This window comes from Poecilia formosa, unplaced genomic scaffold, assembly GCF_000485575.1.
Source record: "Poecilia formosa unplaced genomic scaffold, Poecilia_formosa-5.1.2 Scaffold107, whole genome shotgun sequence".
In the NCBI taxonomy this organism is placed as follows: Eukaryota; Metazoa; Chordata; class Actinopteri; order Cyprinodontiformes; family Poeciliidae; genus Poecilia; species Poecilia formosa.
The window spans coordinates 90,211-97,824 of record NW_006800046.1 but is presented as its reverse complement, the minus strand read 5'-3'; the positions used below and the strand labels follow the sequence as shown (position 1 = coordinate 97,824).

General features: G+C 46.5%; 1 long non-coding RNA gene across 1 annotated transcript; it reads right to left on the bottom strand.

Moving 5' to 3' along the window:
* Window positions 1–4,962, bottom strand: LOC107837042 (uncharacterized). Its single transcript, XR_001663018.1, has 2 exons — window positions 4,816–4,962; window positions 1–1,916 (listed from the first exon to the last, which is right to left on the bottom strand). It is a non-coding gene; the product is annotated as an uncharacterized LOC107837042 (long non-coding RNA).
* Window positions 4,963–7,614: the final 2,652 nt, after the last annotated feature.

The window sequence follows — 7,614 nt, the reverse complement described above, 5'->3', positions numbered from 1 at the left end:
CTCCCCTCCCAATCACTGGTATACACTCGCAGACACACACCAGGAGTGATGTACTCATGTTTCCTTTGTACTCTGGAGTGCACATCTATTTGATTTCAATTTAATTGGTTAAGAAAACTGGATTAGTCCTTTACCCTGACATTTCTGACTGAGTCGTCTCTTCCCCCCACCCCCCTCTTTTTTTCCTTAAACTGTTGTTGGTATGACACTAAATACCAGGAGTTTATGTAAATTAAACCATCTGGTTGTGCAAAATTAATTCCTTTTTGATTATTATCCGACAGTAAAACCAAGAAAACAGACGCGTCAGTGTTTTCTTAAATGCAGCTGCTGCTTCTAAGTTATTTTTTTTAAACGGTTTGCATCAAGCTGCCCTGAACTGCTGTATTCACACGGATAAAGTTAATGACTCCATTATGCTGGAATAGTTTTGACATTAAAAGAGACAATTATCCACACACCGAGGTATCTCACAGTCGCTTACACGCCACCTCACGCTGCAATACACACGTTAATGCACACATCCAGGGGCACGCCCTGCTGCCTGCGATCGTGCAGCCCAGTGTTCCTCGTTGCCACGTCGACTCGGTCTGACCGCACCGCTGCTCGACAAATACATTAGGCATAGAGGATGAGATTTTTTTTTTTTCCCTGTATGTATAAACGTGGAGCTCATACACACTTTGTGCACACACACATCGTCTCCATTACACGCCGACACACGAGCCCCACGCCCACTCAGATGCGATAAGGCCTGGGCACTGGTACTCATTTAGTTCAGCTTTGTCTATTTTTTTTCTTTTTTTTTTTTTTAAACAGTGCGTCCCAGATGAACTGCAGGGGGAAAAAAAAAAATGGGCAAAGCGCTCGCGGTGTTTAAGTTATTAGCAGAGCGGCACGGCTTTAACTTAATCCAGTGATGCTTCATAATCTGCGCTCGGCGGATGTGTGTAGGCTAATGGGAGCGGTGGGAAGAACGGGTGTGGAAATGGAAGAATGTTCCTTATCGTGCGTGAAAGTGTCACGATACATTTGAGAAGATAGCCACCTTTGAATGCATCGCATTAGACGACTGACATGAGGAAACGGACGTGGAATAATTTACTTGGAATTTGGGTTGAACTGGTCCACGTCCTGCATCACCATTCATCCAGCTTACAGTTCATGAGATGCTAGAGAAAAGAAACCTGGCAGCCCCTCCCCCACATCTTTGTTGCGCACTTCCAGTCAGCTGGCTGAAAGGTTAATCACACTTTCTCCTCGCTTATAGGCAAATGCTAGCTTTGAGCTACTCTAAAGAGCAGCGTTGTCAAAAAGTGAGCAAAAATAAAATATTTAAAAAGTGATATTGATAACATTGCTAGATCAATAATAATATGTTTTATAACTAACTTTGTGTTCCATCATTTCAACCCAGTTACACTTTGTTTGCTTCAGGTCTGTAAAAACCATGAAACGCTGCTATTTTTACTCAAGGTTATCACACAGAGAAATCAGCAAGAGTAAAACCATGAAAAGATTACAGAATAAATCATCTGAAAGTGAATATCCTATAAGACTTTAAAGGAACATACAGAGAACGACACATCGTCACTTGACTGAAGAATTTTTTTTAAAAACAAGGCTTCTTTTCCCTTTTTTTCCTGTTGCTGTAATCTTTTTTCATTTCCTGGCTTTAAGTTTAAATGCAGATCTATAAATTTACAAGTTGCAGCCAGATGCTTGCAGATGGTTCTGGCACTGAGGCGTGCCAAACGAGCACTAACCCTGATGACTTCTGCAGGTTGCCAGTTCCAACCGGCGCTGGCCTCGCTTCGCCGGGGTGGATGGAGGGATGGGTGGAGGGATGGGTTGGTGGACTGCGGGATAGCTGGCTGGGCGGATGGTCGGGTGCTTGGCTGGTGGGGCACAGAGAGCTGTAAGGAAACAACAAGGTCAGCGGTTTGCCAGAACGCATTCGGCATGCGTCGATGCTGGGCCGGGGAAATAAAAAATAAATAAAAAAATAAATAAAAAAAAAGCACACTGGCGTTCCCGAAAGATGCAAAACCGAAAAGTACCGCCGCCTTTTAAAAGCAGAGTTTTATTAGAAAGAGCAAAAAGAAGTATAATCCCCAACTCTACCCAACTGTTACAGTAAGGCAGTTTGACATAATACCCCTTACAGTCTAGGTATACCGAGGAGGGTAATTACAGTAAGGATTAGTGGAGATCTCCGGCAGCAGAGGCTTCCCGTGACACAAAGCAGTCACTGAAAAAGCAAACGCAGAATTACAATCAGATTTAGGAAAAGTACACACAGAGACACACACACACAAAAACAGGCTGATGATGTACGCAGACACACGCAGCCATACATGCACACGCCTTCCAGACCTATACACTCGTCGGCCATCACAGACAGGCTCGGCAGCCATTTTGCAAGGCTGCTTTGGAATGCTCAATTAGGGTAATTGTTGAGCTACACGTTCGTTTCCTGCAATTCTGCTCCAGACGTAACCGAAAAGTACTACTTCACCGACTACGCTGCTCATGTCGCAGACACTAAAAATGTCTGGAAGAAAAAAAGAAAAGTCCTGAACTGTGTGTTGGGTTTATTTCTGCTGAGGCCCCCATGGTGTAAACCAGGACATGCATGATGGCGAGTTGTCATGCAGCGGTGTGCGAACTCGACATGTATGTGCGGATGCTGCATGGCTCGTCTGAACGTATGCAGCCGTGACGGTGGGCACACATGAGGAGGAGGGGTCCACGGTGTGGGGGAGAAATGGATTTTGTTGTAAATAGGAAAAGAAAGACGAAAAAGGACAGTAAAGGAAAATGTGAAGCTTGTTCTTGATCTCACGATTCGCCAAAAAGTATTTGCAAATAATGATACAGATCAGAGAACGCTTCTGGTCCAGCTTTGTCTGCCTGGTACCGATTTGTGTTTAGATTCTGTTTTTGACCATTTTTTTCTTTCAAGATACAAGATAATTCAATTCATTTTTGATAAAGTTAGTAGTTTAAAGTCAACAGAAAGCAAAAGAACAAGATTGTACTGATTTTTTCAAATTAAAGAAGACAGAATGTGTGTTTTTTGATTAAAATCAAAGCGCATGCTGGTGCTTGGTGCATTTATAGACTAAAACTCAAGCTAAACGTAGACGAAAGAAAAGGAAAGTAAATCACAGCATCATCTGCGCATCATCGTTTCATGATACATCTGCTGGAGAATAAGCAGCTGAGTAGTCCCAACACTGTTTTATGATTTTGGACATTAAATGCTGATGTGTCTCTCCGAGTGTTCGACCTGTGAGCTTGTACGTCAGGAGTCTGAGCTCTGTTCTCCACCCATGTCTCAGCCACACTGCTCACTGGTAAACGCCCCAAAAGAGAGAGAGCGAGAGAGAAAAAAGAAAAGTGGAATAAATGTTTCTTACATAAGAAAATCTATTGTTTTAAAGAAAGTCTGAACTGAAAGAAGTGTCAGTTTTATCATTGTGTCACACACTAGATGCTCATTTCTCATCTATAGTCGCTGACTTACCATCTCTAACATTACTAGGACTGGAGCCCCTTTTTGCAAAGATCTGCAATCACATGGCCAGTTTCTAACAAAGGCCACCTAAGGATAAGAACACAAGTATTACAGTAGCGAGCACAAAGAGGGGATTGATCGGTTCGTGTCATATGGACGGGCTTGAACCGGTCCCACGGCTCTGCGGTCGCTGGAGATTCGTGGGGGGGATGGAGGGTGGGATGGGAAGATGACCGCGGCTGTGAACTGGGACAGGTTGAATCCGAGTGTCGGCTGTGGGGTGGGGGGGGCAGACCGGTGCAATGCGCACACGCTCGGCCGGTGACAGACGACGAGAACCGAGATGATCGGGATTCCTGTGCATACATGTGTTTTACTGTTCCACATACAAAGCCCCCCCACCCTCCTTTCCTATTACTACTCCCCCCCGCCCTCCACTTCCCCATCGCTCTCACGCACCCACCAACCCCCACAGAATATGACACGAGACTGCATGTATGATCCAGCGACTCCTTTGTCTGGGTTCATCGGTCAGTAATGGCCAACAGTTGGACACGTTAAGCTTCTCCTTTTTATGCCTTAAAGTGAACCCACACACACACACACACACACACACACACACACACACACACGCAGTCATGTGCATGGCAGATGACCCTGCCTTTGACACTTGTGTTTCACCATCACCCTCTATCTCTACCGTACGTTACAGTAGTGTCATGACCGCCGCCACCTCAGATGCCGTTGTCCTCAGAATGCACCCACCGCCCCAACCCCTCCGACCGGGCGATCAGCCGTTGTGACCGCGCTCTTTCATCGTCATGAGTCAGGAGAGTTCGACAGGAATCGCTGGCGAAGTGTGTGTGGAGACGGAGGAAGGTTCATCCTCACTCTTGTGAGTTTTTTCTTTCCTCCCCTCGATTGTATGCGGATGATGAAACTGAACTTTCGCATCTGATGCCGGCGTCGCGAGCGGTGCCGAGGCGCCAGACGGAGGGGACCCTTTGTCTCCCACCACCGTCACACTGGGAGGGATGGCGTACATACACACGCATAGACGCGTGTGCACACACAGACGCATGTGCACACACACACAGGGGCGCGCGCACGCGTAGGCTGTACATTGATGGTTTCAAACCCACACGTATACGGAAGATGCTGCACACAATCACTTTCAGAAAAATGTTCAGAAGATGTCAAAGACAAAAAGTGACAATAGGCTGCTGTCATGTGAACCTCCATCTGTGTGTCAAAGTAGTGCCTGTGAGAGTGTGCGTGCATGTCCTCAGACTCACCTGACGGCACCCCCGGTTGTCGTGGTGATGCAGCCTCATCTGGGGCTGTGGAGCTGTGACACCTGATGTTCCACCTCCCCCTTTCACTCTCGCTTTCTGCGCCGTAGTATGGGATCAGTAGCTACACCCTAGCACTGACAGGAGAGGGGCGGGTGTGGGGGGGAGGCGGGTAGGAGGGGTTCTTATGCAGCCTGCCGGATCGTACCACCGGCCCCGGCAAGCCGAGGGGACCCCGGGGGGTAGGAAGCCCGGTCGCAGCCTGTGGAGCCGACTCCGAACCGCCCCGCTGTCTCCCGTCGGATGGTCTCTCCCTCCTCCCGCCGCTCTGATTGGTCGCTCCGCTTCCTCCTTCATCAAAATGTAAAATTCCAAGACAGAGAGAGTAGTGCATCGTTTGTGTGTGCGTGTGAGAAAAAAAGAAAAATGTGTCTAAAAGAAAGGCCGAATACAAGAGGAGGGGAAAAAAAATGTGTGTGTATGATGCAGACTTGGTTGACTGCAGGCAGTAGCACATGCGTGTGTTTGTGGGAGCCTTCATGTTAACATGCGTGTATTTGTGGCTTTGCATCAGGGAGACAATATACAGAATGCTATTGTCTGTGTGGGCGTGTGATAGAGGTAGCTGAGGAAGAGACACAAGACAAAGAGAGGGTGAGGGACAGGAAGACATTTCACTCTGTATGTGTGTGTGTGATTGAGAGGAAGAAACAGAAAGCAATGTGTAGGGCCTGAGAGCTGTCATCATTAGTCTCTCTGCGGTAGCTGGTGTTGAGCTGCAAAAGGGCTTGTCAGTCAGTTTCTGTCACAACATTTCACTGGAACACACACACACACACACACTCAATCCCAGAGGGGATCATGTCAAGATGGGGGCCAGGCTGCTCTGACAAACCGATCTGAGCCCCCCCTCCAATCCTCGACTCCCTCCTGGTAACCTTTAACCCCTCTTTGCTGACATTCATGCCAGTGGTGACACATTCCGGATCAACCGTGTGATTCTGGTTTTCCTAACCGAGGGAAGACGGCTGAAATCCTGCAGCCGAAAGTTTGTGCGTGTGTAAGGAGGATGCGGACAGGAGCGAACGTCCACTTACAGCCGAGTCTCCTCCCCAGAGAACGAGGCAATGCAATACTGCTGACTCACTGTACGCACGCCGGGCCTCAACGCCACACCGAGTTCTGATCCAGGTTCAGAGTCCGTTAAATCTCATAAAACAAGACGGTATCGGCAACAACTGACATTTGCGTGGTGGACATTTAACTAAACATTCAATGGTTTTCCAGAATTAGCATTTTTTTAAAATCCAGTTTAGGAAGTTTATCAATAATTTACGACAGAAGTTTCTACAGAAATCAGGGCTTATATAAAACTACAGGAAGAAGGACAGATGGACAGACTGGTCAGACTTAATGGTGGATAAATACATGGACAGACAAACAGAACTAAGGATGAAAGGAAGTCTGGAACAGAAAATAGAAACCGAGTAAGGATTCAAGTAGTTTTATGTACATGTGGACAGATTGACAAAGCTTCTAGATGAATTAAAGTGCAAAAAAGTTTGAAAATACATTTTTGGATTGTGGGGTAGATGGATACATGGACGGAGAGAAGGACAAAAGAAAGGATGGATAGATGCAAAGGACAAAAGGACTAGAAGATGGTGCACAAGTAAGAAACAAATGGATAAATGGACAAACTGGTATAAACCAATGAAAGGTTAGACAAACGGATGGATGAACCCGTGTAGTCTAATATAGAGATGGACTAACAAGGGGTGAATTAAGAGATGTATAGTTAGAGAAAATACTTTAGTTTGGTAATAGGAATTTTTTTTGCCATACATTCTTATTCAGACCTAGAGAAATACTTCCCTCAAATCCCACACTTTTCCAGACCAAACAGGAACCTTGAACACAGCAGACCCCCAAAAGCATTCCCCTCCCATCCAACCGTTTTCTCCACTCAGCGGACTTTTATCTGCACACATAAAACTCAGACCTTCCTTTTTCCCTTGCTTTTCTCCGTCTCTCTCCTGCTGCCGATTTAATTACCTTCTATATTTATCGGAGCTCAAGATGCTATTTTGGTTTTGAGACTCTTGTCACTGATATCGGGAGGCTACATTATTCAGAGTGAGAGCACCGGGGGCCGTCACACTCGGAACAAGAGCACTGTTGTTAACCCTGTAGAGGAGGACGGAGGATGTGTCACACTTGTGCTGCACTGCCAGCGTGTAAGTCGTCGGGCAGAGTAAATGTATTTCCTGTAACAGTGTGTGGGAAGCGCCACTTTATTTCAGAAGGTGTGGTCCTTCTTCTGTCTCCATTTTGTGACTGCTTCATCTCAACTCTCGGCTTCAGAACATCAAAGGCGAGACGGCTATCTTAAAAACAGACACACACGCACAAACGCATAAAAACCACAGACGAAAAACAAACAACAAAAGGGGAAAAAAAAACAGAAGTGCATCTATCCTTGTGCACCGGCTGCTCGTGTGTGCGCGTGCACAAAGCGGCGGACACAGTATAGATCGCTGTCCTCCATTTTTGGTTGTGATTTATGGCTGCTCTTCAGTAGAGGCCACAGTCATCTGGGAGATGATGGCCATATTGATCTGATAAACAGTTTCATTTACTGCCAAAGCCTGCCATTCATACTCACACACACACACAGAGGAAAGGCAAAGACACATAGATTCACAGCAGGAATAACCCAGCTTTCTGCTTCATCAATTCCCCACCTCCTCCACGTCTGCTTCTCTCTTTCTCTGCTCTTTCTTTTCTCCTCCCCCCAGGCCA